The sequence below is a fragment of the Cetorhinus maximus genome, chromosome 1, assembly GCF_964194155.1.
Source record: "Cetorhinus maximus chromosome 1, sCetMax3.hap1.1, whole genome shotgun sequence".
Taxonomy (NCBI): domain Eukaryota; kingdom Metazoa; phylum Chordata; class Chondrichthyes; order Lamniformes; family Cetorhinidae; genus Cetorhinus; species Cetorhinus maximus.
Window position 1 is genome coordinate 216325803 of NC_135879.1, and position 13103 is coordinate 216338905.

A 13103-nucleotide genomic window follows, 5' to 3' on the forward strand; every position below is an offset into this window, starting at 1 on the left:
ATTGTGCCAAATCCGATCCATTTATCATGCAGATGGAATTAGTCAGCCATGGAGAGCTGTGCATGTGTGAGGTTTGTACACGTGCTGTTTCTTGGTTGTGAGCTTGACTTTAATGCCCCTTGGCATGCCGCTGGCTGCTACTTGTAGTTTGGCATAGAAGACACATTCCTGGTGGTTTACTAGACATGGTGGCTACTCCCAAAGTATCTGCCAGTGAAGGCAGCCCTGTGGTATAAATGGTCCATTAACTGGCAGTGCAAAAGCAATGATCTCCATTTAACCTCCCACCACACTTCTAGTTCTTCTCACAAAGTGCACACAAGGTGTTTGCCCCAAAACTACCGCATTGATCCAGTCACAACTTCTACTTAGTTATATTTCCATTCATACAGTGAACAATTATAGACAATTATAGTCACATATTGCAGCAAGTTGTTACTGGGGGTGGGGGAGTGGGTGATGTTCCAACAATTTACATCAATATAGCACCTTTAGCGCAGACAAACATTGCAAGGCGTTTAACAGAAGTGAATAAGACCTTAAACAATATTCTTAAGGAAGGTCTTAAAGGAGCAGGAGGTGGTGCCCAGATCCATAGTTCCCAAACACAGGGTTGCGGCCCCAATAGGGCTCGCAGAAAAAGTGAATAGGGTCACGAGCTCCCTCTCCTCTGAGACTTGTGGAGTCCGGCCCTGTTCATCTCAAGGTCTTTCTCTCTGGGCAATGAGCTCCTGCCATGACCACTTCACTGAATCTCGAAGCCCAACCTCAACCATGAAACCGGTGGTGATGCCTCCGCTGCTGAGCCTTGGCCTGTTTGAGTCCAGCACCATCACCCTGGTGCTAGGCTCCAACATCAGCCACCTCAAGCTCTCAACCTGAAAGTCTGCCGCTTCCCGGCCAAAGGCCTTGAGCCAGAGCAGCTCAGGTGAAGTTATGGATTGGTGAGTACATAAAATAATAACATATACAAAGTACTTTGAAAACAGATTTTCAGATTTATATCATGGATTATATATAGAACTATAGTAAGCAAATTTTAATAATTATATACGAATATTACAATGCTGCTATATTGCTGTTTTGTTTTTGTTGGCATCTGGGATTGTGTTAATCTTCAAGTGTTAAAATGGAGCTGTATCGGAAACTGGTTTGGGAAGTGTTGCCTAGCTGGCTGAAGACACAGCTCCTGATTGTGCAGGGAGTAAGGAACATACGAACTTAAGAGTAGGCCATTTGGCCCTTCGAGCCTGCTCCACCATTCAATAAGATCATGGCTTATCTGAATGTGGTCTCAACTCCCTTTTCCTGTCTGCCCCCCTTGATTCCCATGTCTATCAAAATCTGTCTAACTCAGCCTTGAATGAATTCAATGACCCAGCCTCCAATGCTTCCTCAGGAAGAGAACTCCACAGACAAACGAGACCCTGAAAGAAAAAAATTCTCCTCATCAAGATGGCCAAGAAGCCAGGTTGTATAGTTGGACAAGGTTATAGAAATAGAGAGCAGTGAAGCCAGGAAGTGAGGGTGAAAATTTTAATTTTGAGGACTGGGAGCCAATGTTTGTTTGCAAGAACTCTGCTGAGATTAAACATGAAGAATCTTTACTTGGTTCAATACAATACCTTTGAGGGTCAAGGGGAGATTAAATGGGGCAAGCCAAGAACAGTGTACTCATGAGGGGAAAGCATCATTTATTTTTAAGGGCAAAAAAAGCAGTTGATCCTTTAGGAATCACATCTGCTAAGTCACAGAGTGGTCTGTTAATCCTATGCTTTTTGATAGCTCATAAGCAGCAACAAATCTGTTTTAGATTTTTTTTGCATGAATGTTAATTCGCTGCGATGAACAGTTGGCCGGGGCGCCTCTCATGAATTTGGAAAGCCGATCACTGCAAGCTGATTAGTCTGCATTGTTACGGCGCATCACTGTATGAGACTGTGCAATGTCAATTCGTCCACACAAAGCAGCCTCGAGAGGATACCATCCGCACTAAAACACCTCAAGGATGTTGATCGGATTTAATAGCATTCGGTGTCACCGATATATACCAGCTTAATTTGCGATTGGTGTTGCGGGTGGAGGTGGGTCGGGGATACTGAGTAGACCTGGTTCTAATCTTCCAAAATTCTCTAGACTCTGGAAAGGTGCCAGCGGGTTGGAAAACTGCAAGTGTAACATCTTTATTCAAGTAAGGAGGGAGATAGGAAGCAGGAAACTAAAGGCCAGTTAGTCTAACCCCTGTCATTGGGAAAATGCTGGAATCCATTATTAAGGATGTAGTAGCAGGAGATTCAGAAAATCACAATATAATCGAGCAGAGTCAACAGTTTTATGAAAGGGAAATTATGTTTGATATATTAGGATTCTTTAAGGACCTAACCATCAGGGAGCACAAAGGAGAACAAGTAGATGCAGTGTATTTGGATTTGTAAAAGGGGCCACATAAAAACTTGCTGCACAAGGTAAGAGCGCATGGTGTTGGGGCTGATATATAAGCATACTAACAAAAAACAAGAGTCGGGATAAATGGGTCATTTTCAGGCTGGCAAACTGTAACAAGTGGAAAGCCACAGGGATCAGTGCTGGCGGCTCCACTATTTACAATCTGCATTAAAGGCTTAGGTGAAGGGACTGAGTGTACTGTAGCCAAGTTTACTGATGATGCAAACATAGGTGGGAAAGCAAGTTGTGAAAAGCACACAAAGGGATGAATTTTTTTGTGCCCGTGGTGGCAGGTGTGGAGGCTGAAGGGGGCTAGAAAAATAGGGGGAATTGTGTTGGGATGGCTCCCCGGGCGTATTCCTGCCTCTGGGAAGTAGACATCCTGCCCGCTGCACGGAGGCAGACAGGCAATTTAAACTGGTAAGGCCCCGTTTATGGGTGATTTTGTGGCACCACATTTTTTGACAGCCACCAGCTCCACGGAGAGAGCCTCCCTGCATCAGTCTGGGGACCGGTGGAGCCGAGGCTCCATCCCTCAAAGAGGGGGCAGCGGGCATGAAAGGCATCCGCATGGCCCCAACAATCCAACTGGTGAAATTCCTCTCCGACCCTCTGAAATATTTAATTATTTTTATGCCTTCCAAGGTGCCTTCAGTCTGAGGCATTCTGCCAGTCTTCTAGCCGCTCAGCAAGCGCCCACCTCTCCTAATGGGGTGGCAGGGGCTTTAGCGCTGTCAGCTCTGTAATCGGGAGCCCGCTCGCCACCCTTCATACGATAGCAGGCACGGATGCAGCCAATTAGGTGACCACCTCTGAGAAACCCACTTCCCCAGTTTGGCTCCTGACAAGCGTGGGCTTGGGACCCCCCCCACCCCCCCCCCCCCCCCTCCACCTTGGTCCTGACTTGGGGGTCGTGGGAAAATCCTGTCCAAAGAGTCTGCAAAGGGACAGTGACAGGTTAAGTGAGTCGACGAAAATTCAGCAGATGGAGTACAATGTGGGGAAATGTGAGGTTGTCCACTTTCGTAGGGATAATGGAAAAGCAGATTATTATTTAAATGGAGAGAACCACAGAGTGCTGGGGTACTCAGAGGGATCTGAGTGTTCTCGTATATGAACCACAAAAAGGTTAGCATGCAGGTATAGCAAGTAATTAAGAATAAAAACAAACTACTGTGGAGGCTGGAGATCTGAAATAAAGTACTGGAAAAGCTCAGCAGATCTGGCAGCATCTGTGGACAGGGGAATTGAGTTAACGTTTCGAGTCCAATATGACTCTTGTTTGGAACTGAAGAAAATTAGGAATACGACGGGTTTTACAACTTAATTTATTGCAAGTGGCACGGAGTATAAAAGTAAGGAAGGCCTGCTACAACTGTACAGGGTGTTGGTGAGACCACACCTTGAGTACAGTCTACAGTTTTGGTCACCTTACTTTAAGGAGGGATATGCTTACTTTGGAGGCAATTCAGAGAGATTCATTAGGCTGATTCCTGCGATGAAGGAGTTCTCTTATGAGGAAAGGCGAAGGAGGTTGGGCCTATACTCATTGGGAGTTTAGAAAGATAAGAGGTATCTTATTGAAGCAATTAAGATTCTGAGGGGGCTCGACAGAGTAGATGCTGAGAGGATGTTTCTGCTTGTGGGGGAATCTAGAGCTCTCGGCACAATTTCAGAACAGGAGGACTCCCGTTTTACATGGGGATGAGGAGGAATTTCTTCTCAGAAGGTCGTTAATCTTCGGAATTCTCTTCCCCAGGGAGCAGTGGAGGCTGGGTCACTGAATATATTCAAGGTTGAGTTAGACAGATTTTTGAACTATTTGGGGGGTGGGGTGTCAAGGGTTATGTGAAGCAGACGGGAATGTGGAGTTGAGGCCAAAATCAGATCAGCCATGATCGTATTGAATGGTGGAGCAGGCTCAATGGGCCAAATGACCTACTCCTGCTCCTATTCCTTATGTTCATTTGTTCTTATGGCACCAGGAAGAAGCTCAAGCCATTATATGTGCTTAAGTAACATTAAATAGTTTGAAAGAAAACAGCTATGGATACATCTGTCAACATATAATCACCCAAATGTATATTTTGGCCCACATGCTCGTACAATCCAACAACTCAGGAATATGCCTAGACAAAGGAAAACAAATAAAACAGAGAGGTAACATAAAGCTGCCTTTCATTCAGGCACAATCTCCTATACATAGCAAACACTGAGTTGTTGCATTTTGTATGTATTTTCTTAGCAGCAATAAGTGCTATCCTGAAAGGCTGCAATTCTGTTAGGTGAGGTATGCTCAAATATTTTTTATTTACCGGAATACCGGTATGTTAGAAAAACAATTTTTTTTAAAATTTCAAATGAGCCCTCTTAATCCCAACACACAGCTGAAGCAATTCACCAGTCTGTGCCCAGGAACATTTGTCATTCTGACAGCGGTTGGCACAGCCAGTGGTTTGAGAAAACGCAAATGATTCCATCCTGCACCATGCAAATCTGTGCAGCTACACACAGTTTGACAGCGGTTTGTGTGTGTGAAAGGGGAACACTGGGAGATGGCATGGGGAAGGCGAAGCATCGAGGACTGGAATCTTAAGTCACCGAGGCCACATTTTTCTTGTGCTAGTTCCAGTTTCCTCAGCTGTTTTGGTGAACAGCATGTACTTTCTGTTCATTTTGTTCTGTACAATGGTTCATTGATTCCCCCCCCCCACCCCATTCCTCCCTTTCTCTGTTGACTTTGATAAATGCTATTGTTATAATGGTGATACAAGTCCAGGAGAGTTGGCCCAGTTCAGTATGATCAAGCAAACACTAGAACATGAACCTGGGAGCTAGTTCAATTTGACAAACATGCTGCTCCCTCCTCTAAACCAATGGTGGTGCAGCGACATGGCTTCCTTTCACCCTGTCTTCATGGTATTTACAAATTGTTATTCAAAATGAAATAAATTTGGTTCCCAGGAATGAGCTGCCAGTTTGCTCACTTCCCAACTAATTTCTCAACATGTTTTTTCCCCAGTTTTGATCAACAATTCAAGCTCTTGCACTTCAGCTCCCTGGTAGTTCAGTAGGCCTGATGTGAATCTAAGCTTACACACCAGAAAGTTCCTTGGTTCAATTCCTAGTCTACATGTTGCCCCTTGGCAATACTATATGGAACCACAATGTCAGATTCCACATGTACCCTGATGATACGCAACTTTACTCCACCACAACTTCCTCTGCCCTTTCGCTGCATTTGATTTGTCATGCTGAATGTCTGACATCTGGTACTGGATGAACAGAAAAATTGCTTCCAACTAAATACTGGAAAGACCAAAGCCATGGTCTTCAGTTCCTGCCACAAAGCTCCATTCCCTAGCCACTGACTTCATTTCTCTCCCTAGCCACTCTCTGAGGCTGAACCAGATCGCAACTTTGGCATACTACTTGACAACGAACTAAGTTACGAGACCGTATCCTCCACGTCACCAAGAGCATTGCCATCTCCACCTCCGCTTCATCCCATTTGCAGCTGAAACCCCCATCCATGCTTTGGGTACCCGCAGATTCAACAATTCCAACGCTCTCCTGGATGGCCTCCCATTGTCCACCCTCTGTAAACTTCAGCTCATCTAAAGATCAGTTGTATATATCCTGACTTTGCATCAAGTACTGATCACCCATCACTCCTGTGATCACCAACCTACATTGGCTCCTGGTCCAGCAACTCCTCAAATTTAAATTTCTCATCCTTACGTTCAAACCCCCTCATGGGACCTTCCTTCCCTATTTTTAGAAGTCCCCCCCCCCACCCAACCACCCTCACAATCCTCCAAGTTCTCTGCGCTTCTCCAATTCTGGCCTCTTGTTCAGTCCTCGATTTCCTTAGCACCACCATTGGCAACCGTGCCTCCAGCTGCCTCAGCCCTAGACTCTGGAATTCTCGAACGTGCTTGCCTTTTTAAATCTACTTCACCTGCTCTAATACATCCCATGTGGCTTAGTGTCATAATTTATCTGATAATGATCCTGTGAATTGCCATGGGATTTTTACTATGTTAAAGGGGGGGGGGCTGTATAAATGCAAGTTGTTGTTGTAGCCTGTGTTAGTTTAGCTGACCTCAGGCAGCTGGCTGTTACAATGCTCATAGCCTAGGGACGGGAGAACATCAGCCAGGTAGGACACCCTGCTGGAAATGCCCGAGTGGGCCCTGGGTGAGAATACAATCAGGAATGGCATGGTGACACTCACCGCGTGGACTCATTCATGAGGAACAGATTGGTGGGTGAGGGACTGAAGTGTGCTGGACTCTGGTGGGCCTGTATCCCAGAAATGAAAGATCTTAAATAAATAAAGAGGCAGCTGGATATTGCTTTTAAATACTCCGAATGGATCAAATCACTAAAAACCTGAATTAGAAAGAGAGGAGCAGAGATCAGCCCTGACTCTTTTTACGTCATTTTGTGATACGGTGGTTTTTTTTTTACTACCTCCTCCCAGCTCTTCTCAACGCACTGACCCATGTTCAAACATGTTGACTACTGTTAAACTGGTGCCAGAACGCAGCTAGCACATATTGTACTATTGGCAGCATTATGCAGGCTAGCCTCCCCAAACCAAGGTAGGAATACCAAGTGGAAGCACTCAGCCTTTAAACTGGCGATGTGGGTGTTAAACTAGTGCCACAGTAACAAGGGGCACTCAATGAAGTCACCACATCAATGCTGTGCAGTCCAGTGTAAAACAGTGCAAACCCTTCTCCAACACCACACAGCAAAGTAAACGCAAAGTATTTAGAGTATAGGAACAGACCCAATAGGCCTATGCCAGTGTTTGGGTTCCACATGAGCCTGCCTATGTCACTGCCGTCACTAATGTAAATGCACTGTAAACACAAATCTGCCCATCGTGTTAACAGTATAGCTTTTGAGTCCTTAGCTATTACTGCAGTAATTCAACATTCAGTTCTCTCCTAAAGGATTGTAATAATCACTTAAGTAATGGAGGTGTAGGATGGAGTTCAGGAGGACATTTTTCACTTCCCTGACCCAGGAATTACTGAGGCACAGTCAATGTCCAGTGTGGATTACAAACCTGGACTAACCCAGCTTTGCTCCCAGTTGTTACTGATAAGCTGAGCACTGGAGAGGCACGAAAACTGGCTGCAATTCCTCCAGGAGAGAGAGGGAAAAATATACTTCAGCAAGGATTCTGACGAAGAGTCATACGGACTCGAAACGTTAACTGTGCTCCTCTCTGCAGATGCTGTCAGACCTGCTGAGTTTTTCCAGGTATTTTTGTTTTTGTTCCTGATTCCAACTGTTGTCCAGTGACCCGTCACCCCAGCTGGAGGTAAATGTGGACAGGACTGAGCCTGGGCTCCTCTCCTGTGAGTGTGTCGGGGGAGGGGGGGAAAAAACATTAAAAATTAAAGTGGCAAAAGGCCCTGCTAGTTCAAAGGGGGGAAAAAATCTACTAAAAGATTGGTGTCCCTTCAAACACTATATGAAAATAATGCTCTTTCTCCAAAACAAAACTTTAAGAGCAGGATTGAAAGTGTCATTCGTCTAACCCCAGGCAAGGAGTGACTGGGTTTAGATGCAAAGGAAACTTTAGGAAGTGCTACTTTTTGACCACTTGCCTTCAATAGCCTTTTGCTTCTATGAAAATGAATGGCAGCGGCCTCCCACACCAGCAGTTGCATGGTGGGTGCAGCACTGCATGGAGCACTACGAGGTTACAGAGCAGGGGAAGGAAAGAGTCACAATGTTATTAGCAGCAAAAGAAGAACAGGGTCTTGCATCCAATAGTGTGACAGATTTCCTCCAGGCTGCAGCAATTAACTTTTATGAACTCATGCTGAATTACAATTCAAATTAAACAAACGTAAGACTGTAAAATGTTAGTATATTGGTCTGGGGGAAATCAGTTGCATCATTTGCAGTAAAGACTTTGTTGGACTATTTGGCCTTGTGCTTGTCATCAGCCTGTGGTTAGCTGCCCTGGGGGCTCAATTGGAAAATGGCTCATGTTATGTCTTCTGGTTCCCATAAGTTAGAAATAATCACACTTTAGATTCAAAATGCTGCAGCTTCATTGAGTAAATTTTTCCGCTCTCGGTGTGGCTGGTGGACTGATACATTGTTACTCAGCACATGACTGCACTGTGACAGTGAAGCTGGCACACCGGGATTTATATTCCAATAACAATTAGTTCCCAGCTCTTTATGAATGTTGTAGCATAACACACATGCCGTAATGTGTCCCTGATGTTCATCGTTCCATCTTTGGTGCCATACCTTCAGCTGCCTTGAGCCGAAGCTCTGGAATACCCTTCCTAAACCTCTCCACCTCTCGAAGCTCCCTCTCCTCCTTTAAGATACAGTTAAGCTCACCGCTTTGACCAAGCTTTTGGTCACCTGTTCTCATATCACCTGAAATGGCTTTGTGAATAACTATGTCTGAGGACACTCCTGTGAAGCACCTTGGGTTATTTTAGTATGTCAAAAGGGCAATGCTTGCGTTGTTGCGACTGTTGCTGTGACTGTACTGGGCAGGGCAACCCCAGGCTATACAGAGTTAACTGAATTCAGTCGCTGGGCATGGTGCAAAGGTGGGGGGCAGGGGGTGCTGCGGGGTGGCTGTAGGGATGCCATTACTGAGCTCAGTGGCACAGGCTTAGAGGTGGATGGAAGTCTGCCCGGGCTCCTGAACGCTCTCTAGTAACCCTGGTGCAACTGTGCTTGTCAGCTGGAGAGGGGGGCGATCAGTACCACAGGAAAATGTATTGCCACATGAACCTGAAACTCCCTTCCTAACAGCACGGTGGGTGTACCGACACCACAGGGACTGCAGCGGTTCAAGAAGGCAGCGGGCTCAAGGTCAATTAGGGGTGGGCAATAAATACTGCCCACAGCCAGCGAAGCCCACATCCCGTGAATACATTTTTTAAAAAAACCACCATCATCGAGAGGGAGAAAATGAAGGGGATTGTTGATCTTAAAAAAAGTAGCGGTGGTGAGGTGCTTTGGGGATCCTGTGAGTTCCATGATTGTTGAGTGAAGCCTAGGTTTCCCCCCCCGCCAGCTAATCTCAGTCATAACAAGATGGGAAGGTGGAGAGAATGAAATGGTTCTCTGCAGAGTGGGTTGGGGGCAGTGGGGGGGAATATCAGCAGGCCAAAGTATTAACAAAAACTGAACCTAATGTTTCTCATTGTTGGTGACTGTCCCCAAGATAAATAACAGCCTGTTTTCAGATGCCTGCCAAGGTTTCCTTTGGCTGCTCACTGGAGAGCTGGTCATGACAAGATGGGAACAAACCCCCCCTTGGATTTGCTTTCCTCCTTGCGGGAGATGCTGCTGGGTTCCCCTCTGTAGGTCTCAGGTTAGCTACTGAGGGGAGTGCTGGGCTGGATCAACACCTTTATAAGCGGCCAGTCAAATGCTCAACACCATCTCATTATTGTTACCAGCATCGGGCAGACCTCAGTCTGTGCAGAAGAACCAATCAGAATTCCATGCTGCTGGAGTTAAGTCCCGCTGCCTCTCCTGTAGGGCGTATTCACACTATGGCTTTAACGCTGATGGAAAAAGCACTGCACTCGCAGTGTAAATGAAGTCTCAATCCTGAGTCGAGGCGCGAGCCAGGAGAAGTGGAGTGAGACTTGCTGAAAGAAGCAGCAGCTGTCACTTGTTCAAAAGCTCTGTTGAAGCCTGATTGCAGGCACCACACACAGGGCCAACTGCACCTACTTAGAAAATACAGTGCACTTTCCCATCACATGCTGTGCTTCGAAATGCTGTTAAAAACATAGATACCAACAGCACTTACAGTGACAGGAGCATCCACTTAAAACTGCTGTGCAGGCATGTCCAACATCCAACTACACTCCAAGTCTACTGTTTATCTCTGTCACCTTCTCAGAGCCTGTTTCCATTTTGGGGATGAGTCTAACCACAGAAGCTAGTGCCTATTCTGAACAAGCAGCAAAGAGAAAATGTGGATACCATTTAAAGGGAATCGGTCTGAACTCCTGGAGAGATTTACATGGTGCAAATAAATTACAGCCTCGGCTATTGACTCTGCCAACGTATGGTAGGAAATGGAAGTGTATGAAATGAACAGTTGAATGTTGTGCACACCCTGTGCTATCCTGCTGTAAATTTTGGGTTTCCCGATGGCCTCGTACAATACTGAGCCACACAGAACAGGACAGTGATCTTGGTCAGGTTGACAATCAGGATGTCACAAGTGGGTCTTGGGCCAGAGTGGGGTTTAAGCTGCAAGGTTGTCCAGACTGACTGCTACGTAGTGACCCACCCATTGCAGGTGGCTACTTTGTGGTGAAGACTCTGTCATTGGCTAACTCACCATCCACAGCTAAACACAAATAAAACTGCTGGAGGGCTGTTGGTGCCTGTGGATCTGTAACCCAGCAAGAATTAGCGACTTCAGCGCAGCAGGAAGAAAATGAGAAGAGCTTGTAATCCAATTGTGTTTTTTTGAATTGCAGATTAAACTGATCTAATTATAGAATTATAATAATATAACACAGAAGAGTGCCATTTGGCCTATCAAGTCTGCGCCAGCTCCTCTGACGAGCAATCTAGTTATCCTGCTCGCTTGCTCTTTCCCCATATCCCTGCGATTTTTTTCCCCCTCATGTTAGACATTTTCTTTCTCTTCATTATTTTGTTCCCACTCTCTTCCCAAAGACACTGGCTGTCCATTGCGATAGCTCCTCAGGTGCTGGGTGTTTCCAGTATCCAATCAAGAGGGTCTTACGGATATGTGAATTTGGACAAGGCAGCTTGACCACACATACATGAACACAGGCACACACACACAGACACACACACGTGCATGCATACACACAGACACACACATACCTGTTATTTCCCTCCCTAATTAAAATAGCAGCATTCCGCCTGTACAACAGCCCACCAGAGATCAAGTGCTCAACTCAGATTAGAGGTCAAACATACCGGCCTGCACCACTCAGGCATCCAAGGAATAAACTTACTGAGCCATCAGCACGTATCTCCGCATTCCTTCACAGAATGACAAAAGCTAAACCCGAGGCACTCATCCTTTGAAGGAGTGACTTGCATTGATTTGTAAAAGGCAGCCTTTCATAGAGTGGTGCCTGACCTCCGCCAGACACTCTGCCAAGGAGCCAAGTTCTTGTGATTCAGAGTAGGGGCCTGAAAGGAACAAGTGGCTGGCTATCACCTTAAACTCAGCGCACTCAAAAAAGCAGATGCCACTTCAATGGATGCACTAAATCTTCCTCCCTCCTTCCCAAGTCAGTGCGGCTCTGTTCTGTGACTCTTCAGTGGAATTGCAACAACGGGGTGGATTGAAATCAGCTGAAAGAAGATCAGCCTCTTCATTCCCTCCAGGAACTTTGTGTCTTCTTTTCTCGAACAGCCTCGATAATTGGTTTTCTGTTTCATCAACCAAGTAGAAAATGAAAGTATTGTATTTTAAACCACAAGCCATTTGAAATTGCTTTTCATTCATTTTCCAGTAACATAATCACCTGGGATTCCACAAGCAGATTGGAACCACCAGAAAGCAGTCTGCAGGTTTGCATTTAGCTCTTTAGTATTCTTTCAGACTGCTGATATTCGTGGAGAGCTCCTGTGCCCTTGCTTATGTTATATTTACACAATGCAGCAATAACCAATTGTTTCAGAGCAATGCATTTGTTATTGTAAATTATATTTTTCTCACTGTTTGGTTTTCACGAGTGCCTGTCCCTCGCAGCCTTTATTGATGTCTTGTTTCCTAACCTCTGGAGGTAGTGACTCAGGCCAGGTGGGGCAGGGTGAGGGATACTTCCCTGGGGGTCACGGCTTACACAGGTCCATTCGTCATGCCTGTTGCACTGAGGTTTTGGCAGACCTATGGGAAATTCTAGGCGTGGTCATGTCTTCACCCAAAGTCCACACGCCAGCAGCTCCGTGAGTGGCTGAGCCGCAGTTTCAGGCTCTGCCCCAAGTTTGTTGATTCTCACACTCCCAGGTGGTTACAGTTCATCTCAGTGCCCTCGGGGGGCATGAGAGGTGCTGGGGGAGCAAAATGGGGCCAGGGCTCCTGGGTACGCATCCAGTGAGCCCCGGAGAGGATTGGATTCAGCATTTCATGGTCAAATATCTTGCTGCTACTCAAGGTCAAGTCTTTTGAATGAACAATGACCATTTGGGTGAGGTAATAGAGGGAACTTGGCAAATACTCAATACCTTTAGCAAAGGATAAGAGAGAGAAATAGAAGTAAAAAATCATTAAGAAAAAAAGTGGCCATGATTTGGCCAGAGTCGAACTTCAAAGATTGTCTACTGACAGAGCCACATAAACATCAGGTACATAGCCTTATGCAACACAAGGAAATTCAAATTCAGGTGGACCGTCTCTCATCAGTGTTTCTACACGGGCTGCTTTTATATTGTTCTCCCAATTCATATTCCTGGAAACTGGTGGTCATGTTGTTAAATCATATTCTGTAGCGTCTTGGAAGACATGGATCTGGATTTAACAACACAAACTCCTGAAGCCAGTTCACAGGCTGCAGAAGGTGAAACCAGCCACCACGATTAGTGTGCTGTGGGACCCATACAATCAGGAACTGGGCAGAGACAGCCCCAAAACATCACATCTGGGGCCCTTA

At 45.8% G+C, this 13103-nt stretch overlaps 1 protein-coding gene across 6 annotated transcripts in view; it reads right to left on the minus strand.

The window, feature by feature from the left end:
• Nucleotides 1–13103, minus strand: part of fgfr3 (fibroblast growth factor receptor 3) — a 167732-nt gene that overhangs the window by 74837 nt on the left and 79792 nt on the right. The window lies entirely within an intron of this gene.